The sequence below is a fragment of the Heterocephalus glaber genome, unplaced genomic scaffold (assembly GCF_053883595.1).
Source record: "Heterocephalus glaber isolate CG9 unplaced genomic scaffold, H.glaber_assembly_v1.0 deba00001497, whole genome shotgun sequence".
In the NCBI taxonomy this organism is placed as follows: Eukaryota; Metazoa; Chordata; class Mammalia; order Rodentia; family Bathyergidae; genus Heterocephalus; species Heterocephalus glaber.
The window spans coordinates 14296588-14317021 of NW_028258320.1; the positions used below are offsets into that span (position 1 = coordinate 14296588).

The 20434-nt window shown below is 40.2% G+C and overlaps 1 protein-coding gene and 1 pseudogene across 4 annotated transcripts in view; both read right to left on the reverse strand.

Annotated features, from left to right (window-relative positions):
- Adk (adenosine kinase) overlaps positions 1-20434 on the reverse strand; it is a 538665-nt gene that overhangs the window by 511507 nt on the left and 6724 nt on the right. The gene's annotated exons all lie outside the window — the stretch shown is intronic.
- LOC101720396 (serine/threonine-protein phosphatase 2A catalytic subunit alpha isoform pseudogene) lies at positions 7419-9909 on the reverse strand (annotated as a pseudogene). The gene has a single exon (XR_015440524.1). The product of XR_015440524.1 is annotated as a serine/threonine-protein phosphatase 2A catalytic subunit alpha isoform pseudogene (transcript).

The following is a 20434-nucleotide window of genomic DNA, read 5'->3' on the forward strand; positions in this document are numbered from 1 at the left end:
CCCCTAATTCTGGGCCAGCTTGGGACTCCTCTGACTAATAATGCACAGGAGTGTGGTTGTGCCAAATTCCATCCCATCCTTTCTGAGTGCCAGCTCTGCCTTAGTCTCTGGGAACGTCCAGCTGTCACGTACGCAGTCCATCTGTGGTGCTGAAGAGACCACACAGAAAGGATCCCTAAGTACCTGAGAGGAGGAGCCCTTCTGAGCGAGGCCTACTAGTCACCCTCACCACGCCACCAGTTAAAGACAGGCTGGGCCCGCCAAATACCTCCAAGGGATCCTACTCAGTTCCACAAGCAAAAGAATAAAAGGCAAAGCCATGCCTGAATTCCTGATCCACAGCATCATGCAATCTAGTAAAACAGATTATTTGCAGTCACTAAATTGTGGGACAAAAGACCAAAGTAATTGTGAAAAATAAACTTTACACTGCAACTCAGACAGGGTCTCACTCTATAGCCCAGCTGGCCTCAAATTCACAGCTATCCTCCTGCCTCAGCCTCCTGAGTCCTAGAATTATAGGCCTGTGCCTGGCACAACTCAGTATTTTATACATATCTTTAACTAAAACAATGTTTCAAAAAGCAATTCGTACTCTTCATGCACTATTTCTTTCTTATAAAGTAGCAGTTGTACAAATTGAAAAACATTTTAGTCTATACTACTTCACAAGTGATATACAAGTCTAGATAGAAACCTTAATAAAACCACATCCTGATTCCTGATTCAAAAGCTTTTTTCCTTGCACCATGCTAGTGACCAATAGTATTATACAGTTTATAATCAGAAATTTCTAAGGAACTCACATCCATATCTCAGAGACAAGTGGAAAGCTGAAAAGTTACATGGAGGTCATGAAGAAATAAGGGATAGCAAAGAGAAATTGAGACTTTAAAAAAAAATTTCTTGTATTTTTTTTGTATTAAATTCTTTTATTGGTACATTGTAGGTATACAACATAATTACATTTCTCATTGGGAATTGTACCTTTACATGATGCATCTTGGTTCTTATTTTTTCCCCATTCCTAGCCCTCCCTTCACGCCCTCCACCCTTCCCTATTTACAAAGACTTTATTTCCATTTTTTCCATTTCTCATCATTTTTCCTTTCCCTTCTTTCCTCTCCCCTGCCCCTCCCACTACCCCTACCCCTTTGGACCTTTTCTTTCTATTTTACATTATCGATTATTCATTCTAATCATTGGTACATTTTAGGTATACAATATAATGACATTCATCATTAGAAATTTGCACCTTTACATAGTCTCTCTTGGTTCTTATTTTTTCACCCTTGCCCAGACCTCCCTTCAACCCCTCCAGTCCTCCCTGTTTACAAAGATTTTGTTCCTATTTTTCCATTTTCTCATATTAATCCCATTCCCTTCTATCCTTTCCCCTAGCCCTCCCACTTCCTTCCCCTTTACCCCTTTTCGTCCTATTTCACATTACCTATTATACATTTAGTCCTTATTTACACTTTCAGTTTCTCACACCAGAGAAACGATTTGGTATTTACACATGTGTGTCCTATTTATTTCATTTAAGAGTATTGCCTCAATGTGCATCCACTTAGCTATAAATGTCTCTAATTTCTCATTTTTTATGGCTGAGTAGTACTCCATTTTATTAAAAAAACCACATTTTCTTTATCCAGTCTCCAGTTGATGGCCATTTGGGCTGTTTCCAAGTTTTAGCTATTACAAACTGCGCTGCTATGAACATGGGTGCACATATATCACTGTGGTATGATTCTTTTAATTCTTTGGGGAAGATCCCCAGCACTGGAATAGCGGGGTCAAACGGGACTTCCAGTCCTAGTTCTTTGAGGTATCTCCATACTGATTTCCACAGTGCTTGCACCAGTCTACACTCCCACCAGCAGTGGAGCAGGGTTCCTCTTTCCCCACAGCCCCGCCAGCATTGGTTCTTGGTTGATTTCATGATAACAGCCATTCTTTCTGGAGTGAAGTGGAATCTCAGCGTTGTTTTCATTTGCATCTCTCGAATGACCAGTGATGTTGAGCATTGTTTCATGTATTTATTTGCTATTTCTACTTCTTTGTCTGAGAAATGTCTGTTCATTTCAGATGCCCATTTTTGGATTGGGTCTTTAAATGTGGGAGGTCTGATCTATTTAAGTTCTTTATAGATTCAAGACAGTAGACTTTTGTCTGAAGAAGAGCAGGTGAAGATTTTTTCCCACATTGTGGGTTGTCTCTTCACACTGCTGATGGTTTCTCTTGCTGTGCAGAAGCTTTTTAATAAGAAGAGATCCCATTTGTTGATTGATTGTGCTAGTTCACAGGCAACTGAGGTTTTGTTCATAAAATCTTTTCCTACACCGATGTCTTCAAGGGTTCTACCTAGCCTCTGTTCCAACTGGTTCAGAGCTTCTATTTTAATATTTAGATCTTTAATCCATTTTGATTTTAGTTTAGTGCATGGTGAGAGATATAGGTCTAGTTTTAATCTTTGGCAAGTTGAAGCCCAATTTTTCCAGCAACATTTATTAAAGAGGCTATCTTTCCTCCAGTGAGGGTGTTTGGCTCCTTTGTCGAAGATGAGATGGCTGAGTGTGTCTGGCATTGTTTCTGCATCTTCTAATCTGTTCCACTGGTCCTCAAGTCTGTTTCTTTGCCAGTACCATGCTGTTTTTATCACAGTAGCTTTGTAGTAGAGTTGCAGGTTGGGGATTGTGAAACCCCCTGCCATGTCTCTGTTACCTAGAATTGCTTTTGCTATTCTGGGTCTCTTCTTGCTCCAAATGAATTTTTGGATTGTTTTCTCGAGGTCTATGAAATATGCTGCTGGGATCTCAACTGGAATTGCATTAAATCTATATAGCAGTTTTGGAAGTATGGCCATTTTCACTATATTAATCCTTCCTACCCAGGAGCAGGGGATGTCTGTCCATTTTCTGATATCATCTTCAATCTCTCTTTTCAGAATGCCATAGTTTTCAGAGAAGAGGTCTTTGATTTCTTTCGTTAGGATGATTCCTAGGTATTTCAGTTTTTTGGATGCTATTGTGAAAGGAATTATTTGCCCTATTTCTCTCTTAGTGAGTCTGTCATTGGTGTAGAGGAATGCTATTGATTTTTGTGTGTTAACCTTGTAACCAGCTACTTGACTGAATTTGGTTATTAAGTCTAGAAGACTTTTGTTGGAGTTCTTGGGGTCTTCTATATAGAGTATCATGTCATCTGCAAATAATGACAATTTGACTTCTTCATTTCCTATCTTTATTCCTTTCACTTCTTTCTCTTGTCTAATTGCTGTGGCTAATGTTTCCAGAACTATATTGAACAAGAGTGGTGATAGTGGACATCCTTGTCTTGTTCCTGATTTTAGTGTGAAGGATTTCAGTTTGCGACCATTTAGGATGATATTGGCTGTTGGTTTTTCATAGATGGCTTCTATCAGTTTGAGGTAGAAACCATCTATTCCAATTTTTTGTAGGGTTTTTATCATAAATGCATGTTGGATTTTGTCAAATGCTTTTTCTGCATCTATGGAGATAATCATATGGTTTTTGTCCTTGGCTCTATTGATATAGTGTATTACATTAATTGATTTTTGTATATTGAACCATCCCTGCATCCCTGGGACAAATCCCACTTGATCAGGGTGTATGATCTTCTTGATGATCTTCTGCATTCTGTTTGCCAGTATCTTATTAAGGATTTTTGCATCTATGTTCATTAGTGAGATTGGCCTATAGTTCTCTTTTTCAGTTGGGTCTTTCTCTGCTTTGGGGATCAAGGTGATGCTTGCTTCCAGGAATGAATTTGGGAGTATTGCTTCCCTTTCAATTTCATTGAAGAGTTTAAACAGTAGCGGCAACAGTTCCTCTCTAAATGTCTCGTAGAATTCAGCAGTGAAGCCATCAGGGCCTGGGCTTTTCTTAGGTGATAAGTTTTTAATTACATTTTCAATTTCATTGGTTGATATTGGGTTGTTCAGAATTTTTAGGTCTTCTTCATTCAACTTTGGTAATTCATATGTATCTAGGAATCTGTCCATTTCTTCTGTGTTGTCCATCTTATTGGCGTATAGGTTCTGGAAGTAGGTATTGATGATCCTCTGGATTTCTGCTGGGTCTGTTGTCATTTCACCCTTTTCATTCCTAATTGCATGGATCTGGGCCTTTTCTTTCCTTTTTCTGACAAGGTTGACTAAAGGTTTGTCAATTTTGTTGATTCTTTCAAAGAACCAACTCTTGGCTTCATTGATTTTTTGTATCGTTCTCTTAGTCTCCATTGCATTGATTTCTCCTCTGATCTTTATAATTTCCTCCCTTGTATGAGCTTTGGGGTTGTCCTGCTCTTCTTTTTCTAGAAGCTTGAGGTGCAGCATCAGGTTGTTTAATTGGGATCGTTCTGTTTTCCTAATATGCGTATTCACTGCTATGAATTTCCCTCATAAGACTGCTTTCATTGTGTCCCATAGATTCCAATATGTTGTATTGTCATTGTCATTTAATTGAAGGAACTGTCTGATTTCTTCTTTAATTTCCTCTGTGACCCATTGGTTCTTCAGAAGTGTGTGGTTCAATTTCCACGTGTTTATGAAATTTTTGGAGTTTCTTTTGCTATGGATCTCCAATTTCATCGCACTATGGTCTGATAATATACAGGGGATAACTTCAGTTCCTTTGCACTTACTTAAACATGTTCTATGTGTGAGTATGTGGTCTATTTTTGAGAATGACCCATGTGCAGCTGAGAAGAATGTGTATTCTGATTTTGTGGGGTGGAAGACTCTGTAAACATCTGTTAAGTTCATTTGTTCAAGAGTTCGATTGAGTTCTAGTATTTAATTACTTATTTTTAGTCTAGTTGATCTATCTATTTGTGACAGTGGGGTGTTGAGGTCCCCCACTACAATTGTATTAGTGCATATATGGCTTTTCATGTCCGTTAGTATTTGTTTTATATAGTTGGGTGCACTAGTGTTTGGTGCATAGATATTTATGATTGTCATCTCTTCCTCTTGGATTCTTCCCTTTACAAGGATGTAATGTCCTTCTTCATCTCTCTTAATCAGTGTTGGTTTGAAATCTACTTGATCTGCCAAGAGGATAGCTACTCCTGCTTTTTTCGGGTTCCTGTCACATGCAGCATTGTTTTCCACCCTTTAACTTTCAGTCTATGAGTTTCATTTTGAATTAAGTGTGTTTCTTGTATGCAGCATATTGTTGGATTTTGCTTCTTGACCCATTCTGCCAGTCTATTTCTTTTGATTGGTGAATTGAGACCATTAACGTCAATGGTTACAACTGAAACGTATTGACTTGTCATTGCCATGACTTTTTCTTTTTGTTGGGTTCTCCCCCTTCACATTTAATTTCTTGTCATGCCAGATAGGTACATTCTGCTTTGCTTCCTGGGGTTGTGATCCTCAATGTCTGTTCCTAGGATATTGTGTAAAATTCTTTGGAGTGCTAGTTTGGTATTCACGAAGGTCCTAAGGTGCTCTTTGTCATGAAAGTATCTTATTTCTCCATCAATTTTGAAAGATAGTTTTGCAGGGTACATCAATCTGGGTTGGAGGCTGTTTTCTTTTAGGGCTTGGAATATGTCACTCCAAGCTCTTCTTGCCTTGATGGTTTGTGTTGAGAAGTCTGCTGTGATTCTGATGGGCTTTTCCTTTGTATGTGATTTGTTTCTTTTCTCTGACTGCTTGGAGAACTTTGTTCTTCTGTTGTGTTTCTGGAATCTTAACAATTATATGCCTATGTGTAGATTTTTTTTGATCAAGGCTATTTGGAGTCCTATATGCCTCACTTATCTGTATGTCAAGCTCTTTTCCCATGCTTGGGAAGTTTCCTGCCATTATTTCTGTGAAGAGCTTTTTATGTCATCTCCACTCTCTCCTGTTTCTTCATTGAGCCCAATCAGTCTTATGTTATTCTTTTTTGCATCATCTAGCAGCTGCTGAATTGATTTCTCATGTTTCCTTATAATTTTGAAGCAATTTTTCTTTCCCTGGTCACTAATTGCAATCTTATCTTCTATATCTGAAATTCTGTCCTCACATTGGCTCATTCTGCTGTGTAGACTTTCAATGGAGTTTTTCATGTCCTGGAAATCTATCTGTTTTATGGATTCCATTTGTTTCTTATGTTGGGATTCCATCATGTTCCTCAGCTCCTCTCTAGATTTATTAATCATGTCTTGCACTAGGGGCACAATTTCTCCTGTTATCAGAGAAATTATTTCTGATTTCATTTTTTCCAGATGCCCTTTTGGTGCCAGTTCAGTGGGTCCAGGTGGTTGAGTATCAGAGGGTTCCATCTCATTTCCCTTTGGGGTTGCTGTAGGTGATCTGGAAGTCTGGTTTTGAGACTTATTTACGTGTTTTCTCATTTCGACTGGGGCGGGGGGCTGTTAGCGCCTGCACGGATTTCCTCCTCTGAGCTGGGTGAGGTGGGACAGGGGCCGCGAGCAGCGGTAGGGATGGTGACCCAAAAGCCCTTTCCTGTGGGCTGGGAGCAGCCGGAGGGATGGTGGCCGGGAAACCCCTTCCTCTGGACCAGGAGCAGTGGGATGGTGGCTCAGAAGCCCCTTCCTCTGGGCCAGGAGCAGCGGGACAGAAAGTGGCCCAAAAGCCCTTTCCTCTGGGCTGGGAGCAACGGGAGGGATGGTGACCGGGAAGCCCCTTCCTCTGGACCAGGAGCAGTGGGAGGACGGCTCAGAAGCCCTTACCTCTGGGCTGGGAACAGTGGGACTCAGTACCTTGGTCTGGTGGTCTGGTGTCCTCTGCGTCTTTGTATTGTGGAATTAGGTGGCTGCCTGTCTGCAGCGGGGTGATTCGGTGTCTTCTGCGTGACTCAGGACCTCGGTAGGACGTGCACGGACCTGCCTGTCTGCAGCGGGCTGATTCGGCATGTGTTCCGAGCGACTGGGGACCTCGGTAGGGTGTGGGCAGACCTGCCTCTCTGCAGCGAGGTGATTCGGCGTCTTCCGCGCGACTCAGGACCTCGGTAGGGCGTGCACAGACCTGCCTGTCTGCAGTGGGCTGATTCGGCTTGTGTTCCGCGCGACTGGGGACCTCGGTGAGGTGTGCGCAGACCTGCCTGTCTGCAGCGGGGTGATTTGGTGTCTTCCGCGTGACTCAGGACCTCGGTAGGGCGTGCCTCTTGTGTTTTTAACTTCTTGTTCAAAGAACTACCTTCTCTCCAAGTCCCTCTTCTTGTGTTTATCAATCATTATGAAACTGAAGTTTCAACTATTACCCAATACATTTAATAAAATGTTGCAATCCTATCCTTAAAAATGAGCATTTCATCATCTCTTTACAAGTTACTTTTTAAAAAATGGTATGGGAGCTGTATGAATGAAGGGGATCCACGGCTAATTGTTGCAATAGATCATTTCTTTTTCCTTTTTTTCCCTTTTTTTTTTTTTTTGTACTGAGGATTGAACCCAGGGCCTTCACATTTAGCTTCATCTCCAACCCCTTTTTTATTCTGAGGTAGGATCTTGCTAAGTCTCCGTTATGGCTTGTGTTTAGAAAGCCCCCCAAAGCCTCATCCAGTCATGGGTGGGTTTTTTTCAGAAGTGGCTGGATCTAGAGTGAGTGATGCTGGAATTGATTCATGGTACAGTGCTAGGCTCAAGGGCACTAGGATTAAGTGTGTGAGTGCTACCTGCCCTAAGTAGTCTGGATAAGATAAAAGGGGGAGAAACACACTGTTAAGGTCCCTTGTTGCTTTTGCTACCTTCTGCTCTCCATGAACTGTTTCTCCCCTGCAAGGCCTGTCTACCATGCTACTCTCCCTTGGAGCCAGCTGATTATGGACTGAAACCTTTACAAACTGTAAGCTAAATAAACCTTTCCTCCTTTAACTTTGGGTGTCAGGTATTTTGTCTCAGCAACAAGAGAAAAGTAATTAAGACAGTTAAAAGTTGGGGCCGGAGATTTAGCTCAGTGGTTCCCGCGCCCACTTCGAGAGCGCAAGGTCCTGAGTTCGATCTCCGGTACCAAAAAACAAAATAACTAAAACAGTCACTATGTTGTTCAGGCTGGGCTTGAATATATGATCTTCCTGCTTCAGCCTCCCAGAGTCCTGGGTTGACAGGCAGGCACCACCATGCTCAGCTCCTGTGGGTCATTTCTTTTTCTTTCTTTCTTTTTTTTTTTTTAAGTTCACAAGTTTATTATGAAAAAACACTGCAGTGTTCTTGTGCAGTAACACTGTCTTACAGGAAGAGGGAAAACATTTCTGTTCAGAACTCACCAGGTTCTGACAATAACAAAGAACAACATGGGGCTGAGATCTGAGAAAGGAATAAACTGAGTGCAGACAAATCACACAATTAAACAGTATCCCTGAAAATAAAACTATTTTGAAACTCACAAGTAGAGGAGAGGCTTGGTACTTATTTTTATTTTTTGGTACCGGGATCAAATTTGGGTCCTTGCGCTTGCGAGGCAGGTGGTGGAACCACTGAGCTAAATCCCTGGCCCTTGGTACTTATTTTTAAAAATATTCAGTAAGCGCCAATGATCAATATGCTGCTATCCTTATCTACAGTCATGCTGAGTAAAGCTATAGCTGAATGGAAGTTAAATTGTATTCACAAGGTATTAATGTTTTCATCTTACTATCTGCAGTCTCTCAGAGAAAGCAAAAAGTTAATACAAATGCCAGAAACTGGTTTCTTGACCAATAGTGTCACTTCAGCATGCAATGAACTGGTCTAAAGTGGTCATGGCTGTTGATGACAAGAGGCTCTGCATTTTTATATGGCACATCTTTTGGTGCATGTGAAAACACGTTTTTTTAATGTTAACTATTTTCTGACACTCTGGAATCACTGATGCTTTTCCCATTTCCATGAGGTCAATAAATGGTTCATGGCAATACTGAACAAGTTTAAATTTCATTACAGGAAGTTGTCTGGGGTACAGCGAGTAACATATGGCTCACCTCTGTGAGGTGCTGGATCCAACTGCAAGAAAGAGTATTTTAGAGTATCATCAAGTTCCACAATTGCAGCTTGGCTGCCACAACGATAACAATAGTGTGGAGCACTGAAAATTGTTACTGCATTCCAGTCATGGCACAGTTATATCCCTCCATCACCAGCTGGTGAGCTCTGGACACCAACCTGAAGCCACTGGCATGATTAAATGTCTCAGAAATATCCTGGCCAAAGGTGTAACCAGCTCCCCAGGGAGATACTCCCCAGCCACCACGATCGTCTGGATCTGACCACAGCATGTCACACACTGGACCCTCATGGGAACTTCTTGTAGGTGATCAAGTGCTCTGATGTGATCCAGTGTATCTATGGATGGAGAAGCCACCATGTAGGCAGAAGATCTGCCCATCCACCAAGGCAGTGAAGGGGAAGATAATCAAAAAGATGTGTAAAATATTTCTAAACATTTCCATTTCCATATTTTCTTAAACAGTCATCATAGAAACCATAAACTTGTGTGATCTGTCTGCTCTCATGATTCCCCTACAAGCAATGCAACTATTTCAACTGAGTAATATCCTTGGTCAACATAATCTCCCATAAACAAGTAATCTGATGATTTGCCACCAATTCTAAAAAGTTCCACAAGATCATGAAATTGCCCATGTACATCTCCACAGACAATAACTGGAAATCGAACCCCTTGCATGTTGGAGTCTTTGTCAGGATCTCTTTAGCCTTCTGGCAGAGGCTGTTAACCAGAGATTCCCACACCTGCTTAAACTCATTCAGCTACTCGATCCACTGGTCCAGCTCCTTGTTGAACACTTTCTCGTCCATGATGCCACCGCCTGAACGGCTGCACTTCTGCCCACACACAGGTCACGCGCACACACCGCCACCCGTTCTGGGGTATTTCCGTGCTCCCTGGCAGTTGCTGCAGGCTAACACCGGCCCGCTGGCTCTCGCTGCAGTGCTCGGCCACTGGCCGCTGGGCCTCCTCCTCCGCTCACCTTAGCTCAGGAGCTGGGCCCTGTAATAATCTCCTGTGGGTCATTTCTTTTTTTTTTTTTTGGTACCGGAGATCGAACTTGCGCAGCAGGCGGTGAAACCACTGAGCTAAATCCCCGGCCCCTCCTGCAGGTCATTTCTAACGAAAAAGAATTTTCATTGCCACCATCTCAGAACTAGTAGAATGGTTTCATGGGATTTAATTATTAATAGTATTAAAAGATTAACAGCTTCTTAGAAGATTACTGGTAATTGTTCCATGTATAATATAGGAATACTTTTTGAAGCAAATAGTCTCTTTAACCATTGTTGATTGTTTACACACTACCTAAAAATTGCAAATGATTAATAAAATATTAAAATAAGACAGATTCAGGTCTAAATCCTACCTTGGCAACTTGCTGTGATCTTCAGCACATTATTTGAATTCTCTACACCTAGCTTCCTCATCTGCAGAACAGTGGTGGTTACCCTCATATTGATAATTACTAACACCAATCTCAAAATTCAAATTGTTGGTATCAAGGAAAAGCACAAAATCTCTGAAGTAAGTTGAAACTTAATAAAAATTCTTCTCTTAACTACAGTATTTTTAACTCTAACACACAGGCAAAACTGGTTTGCTCAAGGTGTTCATTAGAAAACACAACCTGCTCAAAAATCCACTTGTGAAGCACACTATTTAAGTCCATTCCGCAAGAGAATGGGGGGGGGGGTGAATAAGAAAACTTGCAAGACAAAAGTCTAAACCAGATTACAAAATGCATCACCCCAGAGTTTCTTTAAATAGTGTACCTACCTAGCACATGCAGAATTTACTTTGACATCTCAATTTGTATCTTCACAGTGTAATATAGAACAGCAAAAAGGGTGGGTCATAGATCCTGAATGTGAAATGAGCTCTCACTACTGAGAGACTCAACCTCTCTGGATCTATTTCCTCAACTGAGGACAATTACCTAGCGGCCTTGTGAGGGTCAGTAAGAAAAAGTAAGCAGGGCATGGTTGTGTACACCTGTCATCTCAGTACCACCTGAGACTGAGGCAGGAGGAGGAAAGTTTGAGCCCAACCTAAACAACTTAGTGAGACCCTGTCTCAAAATAAAAAGGGCAGGGGATGTAGTTCAGTAAGGGCCCTGGGTTCAATCCCAGTACCACAAGATAAAAAAAAAAAAGAAAAGGGAGGTAAAAGAAAATGTTAAGTGAAAATACAAGACATTTTCTTTAAATATGTTATTCTCATCTAGAAACAAAAACGAAGAGGGGATGTAAAAATAATTAAGATGTATTATGTACATGTACCAGCTCCCCACAATGAATATGGTCATTATGCACTGCAAACACTTATTAATACAAATTTTTTAATACAAATGTTTTTTTAAAAAAATTTTTTTTTGTACTGGGGATCAAACTCGGGTCCTTGGCTTGCAAGGCAGACGGCAGAACCACTGAGCTATATCCCTGGCCCCCCCTCAATTTTTTTTAATTAGCCAGGGATTACAGGTAATCTCAGCACTCAGAAGGCTGACGCAGGAGGATAGCTGTGGGTTCAAGGCCAGCCTAAACTACATAGTGAGACCCTGTCTCAAAAAACCAAAACAAGAGAACAAAGCAAAAAAAAAAAAAAAAACTTTCAAAGAACATTGATGTTTCATTTCCTGTTCCAGAGTATAACAGGAAGTTTTAAAACTTGGGATCAAATCTCATCTTGGATACTTACTAGCTGTGTTACCCTAATAATGTACTTTAACCTCTCTAGGCTTCAATTCTGTCAATTGTAGGACACAAACATTAAACTCTGATTTTAAGTACTTCATTAAGCACAAACAAACAACCTAAAGAGTCTTAAACATATTCAAGGAGTTTCCAAAAATCACATGAAACTGAGAAGCCACATCTGGGTAATCTTGAGATTTACTGCTGCTTTCACATCCAATGACAGGATTTGTTGGATATCTCAACTCTAGCTGGGAACAATCCCTCCCTCCCCAGGAATTCCCTCTTGGCCTTCTCCTCCCACTCTTGCTCTTCCCCCAGCGCCCACCAGCATTCCTAAGCACTTTCAGTAGTATCTCAGTGGGAAAGGCTTTGAGAGCCTGCTCTAACCTGCTTCAGGAGTTAAAAGAAGCTGCACACTGACCAACCAGCAAGTATTTAAAGACCTCCAACATTTGACTTAGTATCTACAAGATACTAACAAGTCTTCTCAGGAATCCATCAAGTTTCACATAGAAGAGAGGTTAGAGATCTCTGATGTGGTCTTTTTTCCCACTAATGGAAAAATGTGTTCCTCTCCATTATTTGTACTGAATCCAGAGAAGGAATGCTACATAAATGGGAAAAGGAGTAAATGAAGAAAGGATTCTTGGTTTTATGAAGGAGAATAAAGCAAAGATCTGTGGCTAGAAATTTATATATAGAACACCCTTAGGATATTCAGATGTCGAAAATATCGAAAGGAGTCAAACTTCTGCAGGGAAGAACCTATGCACACACAGAAAAAGAGAAATCTCCTTGAGTTACTTTATCAAAATGACTATTTTTAATGATAAACATTTTGTACTAATTTAATAATGTAACCAAGTTTTATTGTAACACCTCAAATCTAAACAATTCAATTCTATATATTTGCACAAGCACTGCTAAATAAAACAGACAAGGCAAAGGAGAATTCTGTCAGCATTCTTTAATATGTTTTAATGTCCTTTAACATGCTGTCCCAAGCTAAAAATGATACCACTTCATCATGAGAGTGTGAGAACAGAGACAGAACCACAAATCTAAGTCTATCGCTTCTACAGCATAAGGCTTAATCTTTAATCACGCTAAGGACTAAAAATGATAACTCAGCTCTGCTGAGAAAAAAAGAATTTGAAAAATTATTTTAGGAGGAACCTAAGGCTTCTTTAGTCATGGCCATAAAACAAGCAAATGTTCAAATCTCTAATGTGGTTCACTTCAAAGGCAACACATGTGAACTGTTTATTTGTAAAGAAGGTAATTTTCCTGTGTTTCAATTTGTTTAGTCAAAAACTTAGATGGTTTTTTTAGACTTTAGTTCTAGGGCTCAGAGAGTAAAACAGCTCATTTTCCTACAAGAAGCTTAAAGGAATGAGGGAAAACCTCAGACATCTGCATTTGATTTCTTTTTTTATTCAGTTTGCCAATGACCTCTCCTGGATGAGTCAATTGAGACAAATTTCTTAAAAAGAGCAACTGTGGCATTATCCATTGGTGACATCATCGTACATTATGTTACATAGCATCATATGAAATTTAGAACAATACTGCCGCCTTCCTTGCTTTTGGAGTTCTAGTTACACTTACTAATTAAGGACTTGGTAACCCAGGGACAAGAGATTTATTGAGATAGGAGACAGGGCATGGAAAAGCTGGCTGGGGAAATAAGCGAGACCTGTTAATTACAAGATCCCAAGACAGTGCCAAATAATGCCCAGGACCCTGCACACAGAACTTCTTGTGGGCTTCCACGAGATGTGGCTGACATATAAGGACACAGGTGCCACAAAAGGCCATTATCATGACTCTTCACGGTAACCCCCCGTGTCTCCCAGATCGGGGTGCACTTTAATTTTTGCTCTTTTTCTTTTTTCCTCTTTTGTTCAGCCCAAGTTCACTCTGCAAAGCCAGTTTCTCCCTTACCCCTGCACCTCTCACTTTTCTAATAAACTTTTGGCACTGTTTTTGGGTTGTCTTTTAAATTCTTTGTTTGACGAAAAAGGACCTGGAACACATTTAATTGGTGACTCATTTCTAAACCCGTTAACATTCGTTATCACTGTGACCAGTCATTGATACCATGTTTATAAATTCACTCTTGGAAAACCATCCTCCACCAAAAAAGCAATTCCACTACATTAAAATGAAAGAAAGAAAACACTGACCATGCGGCTTTGATAAAATGTCATTGCTAAATATATTTGTTCTGAGGGAGTTTTCCCCATGAACAAATACAAGAAATGATCACCATAGTCAAAGCCCACTAATGAGCAGAAAGAACAGAAATGCAATCCAGAAATGTGATTCTTGCCTCTACTGCTTCTGCTTGTCCTCTACTATCTGATTCATTTTGCACAAGCTCACTACATAAACAAGAAAAACAAAAGGTCAAAAAACCATGAAATATTTTAAGGTAAGGTTCTATCAACTCTTATAAATATGTTAGAATTACACCCAACACAAATCTGCTTTGCACTACTGAGAACTACAAATGTAACCTTAAAGCACTTTTAAAGAGTTAAGAATTAATTCAATAAAAACACAGAGCCTATTATGTTGCAATGAAGTGATCAGTTATGAGGCAGTAAGGGTTATTCAATTATTTTCTTGACTTCCATAATAGCCAAGATAAAATATGTATATATTGTACACTGCAATAATACAAAGTACAAAGTATAAACAAAGAGGAGCCATTTCTAGGCTGGGTGAATAGGAAAGTGTCATGAAGAGGACAGACGCTGGACCTTGAAGTTTTGTTTTGTTTTTGTTTTGAGAGAGAGAATGGAGAAGATGGAGGTTGTTTAAAAAATAATTTCTATACATGTTACAATGGATTTTTCTCTTACTGAGGGACGATACACCTCCGTCTTCACTCTTACAAAGTCCTCGTGGAGGTGGTATCAGTGTCCTTCTCAACACCCATCCACTTCCTGGCAATACAGATACGGCTATACTCTCTAGGGGACACACACACAAGCACCACAGGTACCCCAGCATCCCCACACAAACACTGCATTAGGGTTTGGGGAAATGCATCCAAGGCTGGCCAAATCCCCACCTCTGAAACAGTAATGGGTTCAAAGTGGCTTATCACCCAGGTAAAACCAATCAGAATTCTCTCAAAAATGAGGCCTGGGTGTAGGAAAAGTCTTTTGGGGGTCTCATGAGATTTTGGCTTAGACTTGAGAGCTCCATTCTTTGTCACATTGAGATGGCCTGTGTGAGAAATGCATCTAGAGGAAAATCCAGCCAAGAGAAGCACTCCTACAGACTGAGTCATAAGTATGACTATTTAGCATCCTAAAAGTGCAGAATGGGGACTGGAAGAAAACTCCAGCAACTGAGAAATTATGGTTCCTATCAAATATCAAACCTTTAAAAGCTATTTAAATATTTTTTGTTTTCTTGAAATAGGATCTCACTATGTAGTTCAGACTGGCCCTCAACTCTCTATGTATCCCAGGCTGGTCTCCAACTCACTGCAATCTTGCTGCCTTAGCCTCCTGACTGCTGGGATTATAGGCATGCACCATCATGTCTGGCAAAGCTGTTTATTTAAATTATTTAATAAAAAAATGAATAAATAATTTAATAAAGATCCACAATCCCTGTCTTAAATCCCAGAGGCCAGGTGTGTACATATATATATGTGTATATATATGTATATATATGTGTATATATATGTATATATATATGTATATATATGTATATATATGTGTGTATATATATATGTGTATATATATATATTTTATTTTTATTTATTTTTTTTTTTTGAGATAAGACCTTGCTATATAGTTCAGGCTAGCCTGGAACTCACAGCAATCCTCCTGCCTCAGCCTTCTGAGTGCTGGGATTGCAGGTGTGTACCACCATGCCCAGCAGACAAGTATATTTGTAATTAAGAATGCCATGGGGGCGAGGATTTAGCTCAGTGGTTCCACCGACTGCCTCGAAAGCGCTAGGACCCAAGTTCAATCCCCGGAACCAAAAAAAAAAAAAAAGAATGTCATGGACCTTAGGCTGACAGAGTATACACATTACATATTTTAAAAACACCCAGGAAAAATCATACAGCATGCCACTTACATTATTTCTACAGCAAGGCATATACATTTGTGTTAGACAAACACTATAGAAAGATTCACATCAATTCAAGTTCTGTTGCCAAATTAACTCCTTTCAAACTTAAAAAACAAACTTCCTGTTTGCAGAGGTTTGGGATTTGAAAAATACAGATCAAAAGACTGCAATAAACAATAAAGTCATAATTACCTCACAAATTTTCAGATGTATTTGGTATCCCAGGGGTTCATTCTATAGTGGTGATATTTAGCCACTCGGCACTTAGCTAAATACGCCTTCAGTATGCACCAAGTTTCTCCAGCAAGAGTCCTGCCAGGCATGGTGGCACAAGCCTGTAATCCCAACACTGCAGAGGCTGAGGCAAGAGGATCCTCATGAGTTCAAGGCTGCCATGGGCTACATAGTGAGTTCAAAGCTAGCCTGAACTGCCTGGCAAGACCCTGTCTCAAAAAACAAAACAAAAATAAAAGAAATAAATAAAAACAAGAGCCAAATATACATGCACAGCACAGAAATGTAGGAAAATACAAGAAAATTTAATAATTTACTTATTTTTTAAACAGTCTCACTGTATAGTCCAGGCTGGCCTTGAACTATGTAGCCCAGATTAGCCTGGATTTCAAGGTGATCCTCCTCCCTCAGCCTCCAGAGTGCTGGAATTACAGGCATGCACCACTACTCCCAGCACTTTCATTTTTTCGAATGAGAATCAGTTAAAGGCCTTCACACTGAGTTTAGATCCCCAGCCCTTATTTTCATTTTGTTTTTTGGTTTTTGGTACCAGGGATCGAACTCGGGTCCTTGCGCTTGCACAGCAGGCGGCGAAACCACTGAGCTAAATCCCTGGCCCCCCAGCCCTTATTTTCATTTTTAACTTTGAATCATGGGTCTTGCTAAATTGTACAGGCTGGGCTCAAATTTGCAATCCTCTTGCCACAGCTGAGATTATAGGTTTGTACCACCATACTAGGCCAAAAGAAATTTTTAATTTATAATCCTTCCACCTAGACAGAACTGATTTTTTTGAGGTCTCACTGTGTAACCCATGCTGACACCAAACTCCTGAGTTCAAGCAATCCTGCTTCAGCCTTCCAATTAATTAGCTGTGACTGCAGACTTGTACCATCATCCCCACTATCACTATTAAATTTCTAGTGTCCAAATTTTCACTCTTTCTGTATTTTAATACTGTATAAGTAGGACTGAAATCTCTAATTTTAGAATAGATATGTTTCCTCCTACTTGGTAAATAGAGTATCCTTTCAAGACTTTGGTTTTTTGGTTTTGGTTTTTTTCAAATAAATTTTATTTTATCCCTTTCCATCCCCCCCATCCCCCTCCTGGTTTTTTTTTTTTTGGTACCAGGGATCGAACTTGGGTCCTTGCTCTTGTGCAGCAGGTGGCGAAACCACTGAGCTAAATCCCCAGCCCTGTTTTTTTTTTAATTCCAGCAAATTCTCAGCCTTTATCTCTTCCTATATGGCTTCTCTATTATTGATATTATTTCCTCTGTGGAACTCTCACTTAGATGTAACAGTGCTGTGCAATTTATATTATCTTTTAATTTCTCTGTGATGAATCTGGTCAAATGACTCAGTACTATCTACCAACTCATGAATTTTTCTCTTTAAATGTCTGTCTAGTTTAACCTGCATAGTTTTTAATTTCAATGACTCCAATTTTTTTTTCCAATTTTTCTTTTTATATAGCCATCTATTTCATATCTATGATTCATAATGTTCTGATAAGCATTATTCCTTTTATCATTTTTGAGGTATTATTAAAATAATTCATTTTGAAATCACTCTAAAATTTCCTTAAGACTGTCAATGAATTTATCTCCTGGAGGCTGTATGTACCTAAGCTTTTTTTTTTTTTTTTTTTTTCCCTGAGACAAGTTCTCACTATGTAGATCAGGTTGGCCTTGAACTCACTATGTAGCCCAGGCTGGTCTTGAACTGGTGGCAATCCTCCTGCTTCGGCTTCCAGAATGCTGGGATTATAGACATGCCCCATCATACTTGGTTTGTATTTTTTTTGTTTGTTCATTTTGTTGAGACAGGGTCTCGCTATGTAGTTCAGGCTGGTCTTGAATTCCATAGTTAGCCCTGGCTGGCCTTGAACTCAGCAACCCTCCTGGCTCAGCCTTCCCAAGTGCTAGGATGACAGGCATGCGCCACCATATCCGGCTGTATTTATTTTTTAAGTAAGGGTCTTCCTCATGTTTTCACAGACTCAGAATCTCTCCCTTTTTCCCCAGTAGTTTTTAGATAGGACACTCCTATTAAAGCCCATGACCTCCAACCCCAGTGCTCTTGTACTAGGTGATCGTAGGGAAGTTATGGTTCCTGACTCTGAGCCATCTGGCAGCTTGGCCATTTCTGTCTTCACTTCAGGTCCACAGCTTTTTAAAGCAACAGCTGAGAACAGATGAGTTCAGTCGTTTTTCATCCAACCTCAGCCCAGCTCCTAGTTTCGTCCACGGTGTCTGGCTCCCATTCCCCTGAACAGAATTATTTCCACCAGCTCCTGAACCCAGAGTCTAACTGCATTATTTCTTTCCCAGTCAGGTCCCTGGAGACATTTATCTTGAGTATATCTATATCGTTTCCTTTTCTTTTTAAATTTTTTATTGTTGCATTTAGATAATAAGGAGCCAAGAAGATTAACAATACCATAAGAAGAACTAACATTTGTTGAGAACTTACTACTTTATGTTATTTTTCTTTTTTCAGACAGGGTCTTCCTTTGTATTCTAGGCTGGCCTTGAGCTCACTATGTAGCCCAGGATGGCCTTAAATTCACAGGGGTCCTCCTGCCTCAGCCTCTAGAGCCACTAGCCACGCCTGGCTTGCTAATTTCATATTTATTTTCTTACTAAATCCCTCTCAATCTCATGAGGTAGATAGATACTCTTACTGTACTCATTTTATGAGTAAGCTAACAGAGGCATGAAGCCAGACATGGTGGCACATGCTCATAATCCCAGCATGGGAGACTGAGCCAGGAGGATCACTGTGAGTTTGCCCATAGCCTGGGCTAATGAGTTCAAGACCAGCATAGTGAGGAATACATAGAGAGACCATGTCCCCAAAAAACAAACAAAAACCCTGTCTCAAAAAAACAAAAAGCAAAAAGAACCCCCAAGGCATGAGATAAGTAGGCAATCTTTCCAAGATACCAGCTAATAAGGACCAAGAATAAAACCAGATGTCTGATTCCAGAGACCTTGCTCTTTTTTAAGACAGTGTCTCACCATGTAGCCCAGGCTGGCCTTGAACTTGCAGTGATCCTCCTGCCTTAGCCTCCCAAATGCTAGGATTATAAATGTGCACCAAGAGATCATGCTCTTGGACCAGTTATTTCCACCCTGACTAGAAAGCCCTCTATAACTTTTTTTTTTTTTTGGTACCAGGGATTGAACTCAGGTCCTTCCACTTGAGAGAGCCCTCTATAATTTTTACCCCCACCCAACACACACACACTTAACTGTGAACACTTTGCACATAGGCAGGATTTTAATTGACAAAGTACAAAAAAAAAGAAAGTACAGCCATATTCCAGGTTGAGAAAAGCATTTTAGTCTCTTGTTTTGTTCACGGTAGTGTTATTCACTCTAGGCCTGCCCCTAAAATCAGAAACGTAATCTTCAATGCCCATCTTTTTCCTAGAGACCTTTCCACTTCCCCAGGTTCATGGACTTCCGTGCCTGTCCTTGGGTCCCCAGGCGGATCTATGCAGGCTTTCCTCTGGTTCTCTCTCCACCACCCCAAACTCTACCCTCATATACAATACTCAGAAAAAGACCTTAAGGGCATCCATGCAAAGGATGCTTTAGTTTTCCACACCTTCATAACCCAAAGCCTTAATACTTTGGCGGGGGGGCAGAACCGGGGATCAAACTTGGGTCCTTGCACTTGCGCAGCAGGTGACGAAACCACTGAGCTAAATCCCCAGCCCTCCAAAGCCTTAATTTTAAAGGACTGAATTTGTGAATGTAAGTGAAAGCCTGCAATATCATATAAAAATAGCCAAACTCTATTTCATAGAGTTTGTATTAATAAAAGTATAGGGTTTAGAAAAGTGAAAGTTATCGGTCCAACTCTATGCCAGAAACATTAGTAGAATAGCTCCCAAGAACTAGGCACAGTACAACACTCAGTAAACTCATGATCATACTTCCTCTTTCTAGCTGCATATATTTTCCTCATTTAATCCTCAGTGCAGACCACTCTGGGAATAGTGTTCTTAGTTTATAAAAATAAAAGTAACCTTAAAGGGAGTCTTCTGAAAGAAAATATAACACGCTTTAAAAAGAACTGAAACTGTTGCTCAACCACCTGAGATACTTACAGATTCTTCTTCCTAGGTACATTACCCAAGTTAAAAGAAGGGGTTCATCCCCTGCTGGGTATCTTCCCAAAAGAAGTAAAAGAATCGTACCACAGTGTTATATGTGCACCCATGTTTACAGCAGCACAGTTTGTAATAGCTAAAGCTTGGAACCAGCCCAAATGCCCATCAACTGGAAACTGGATAAAGAAGATGTGTTTTTTTTATAAAATGGAGTACTACTCAGCCATGATGAGAAACTAGTCATTTGTAGCTAAATGGATGCATATCGAGGACATACTCTTAAGTGAAATAAATGGGACACACATGTGTAAAT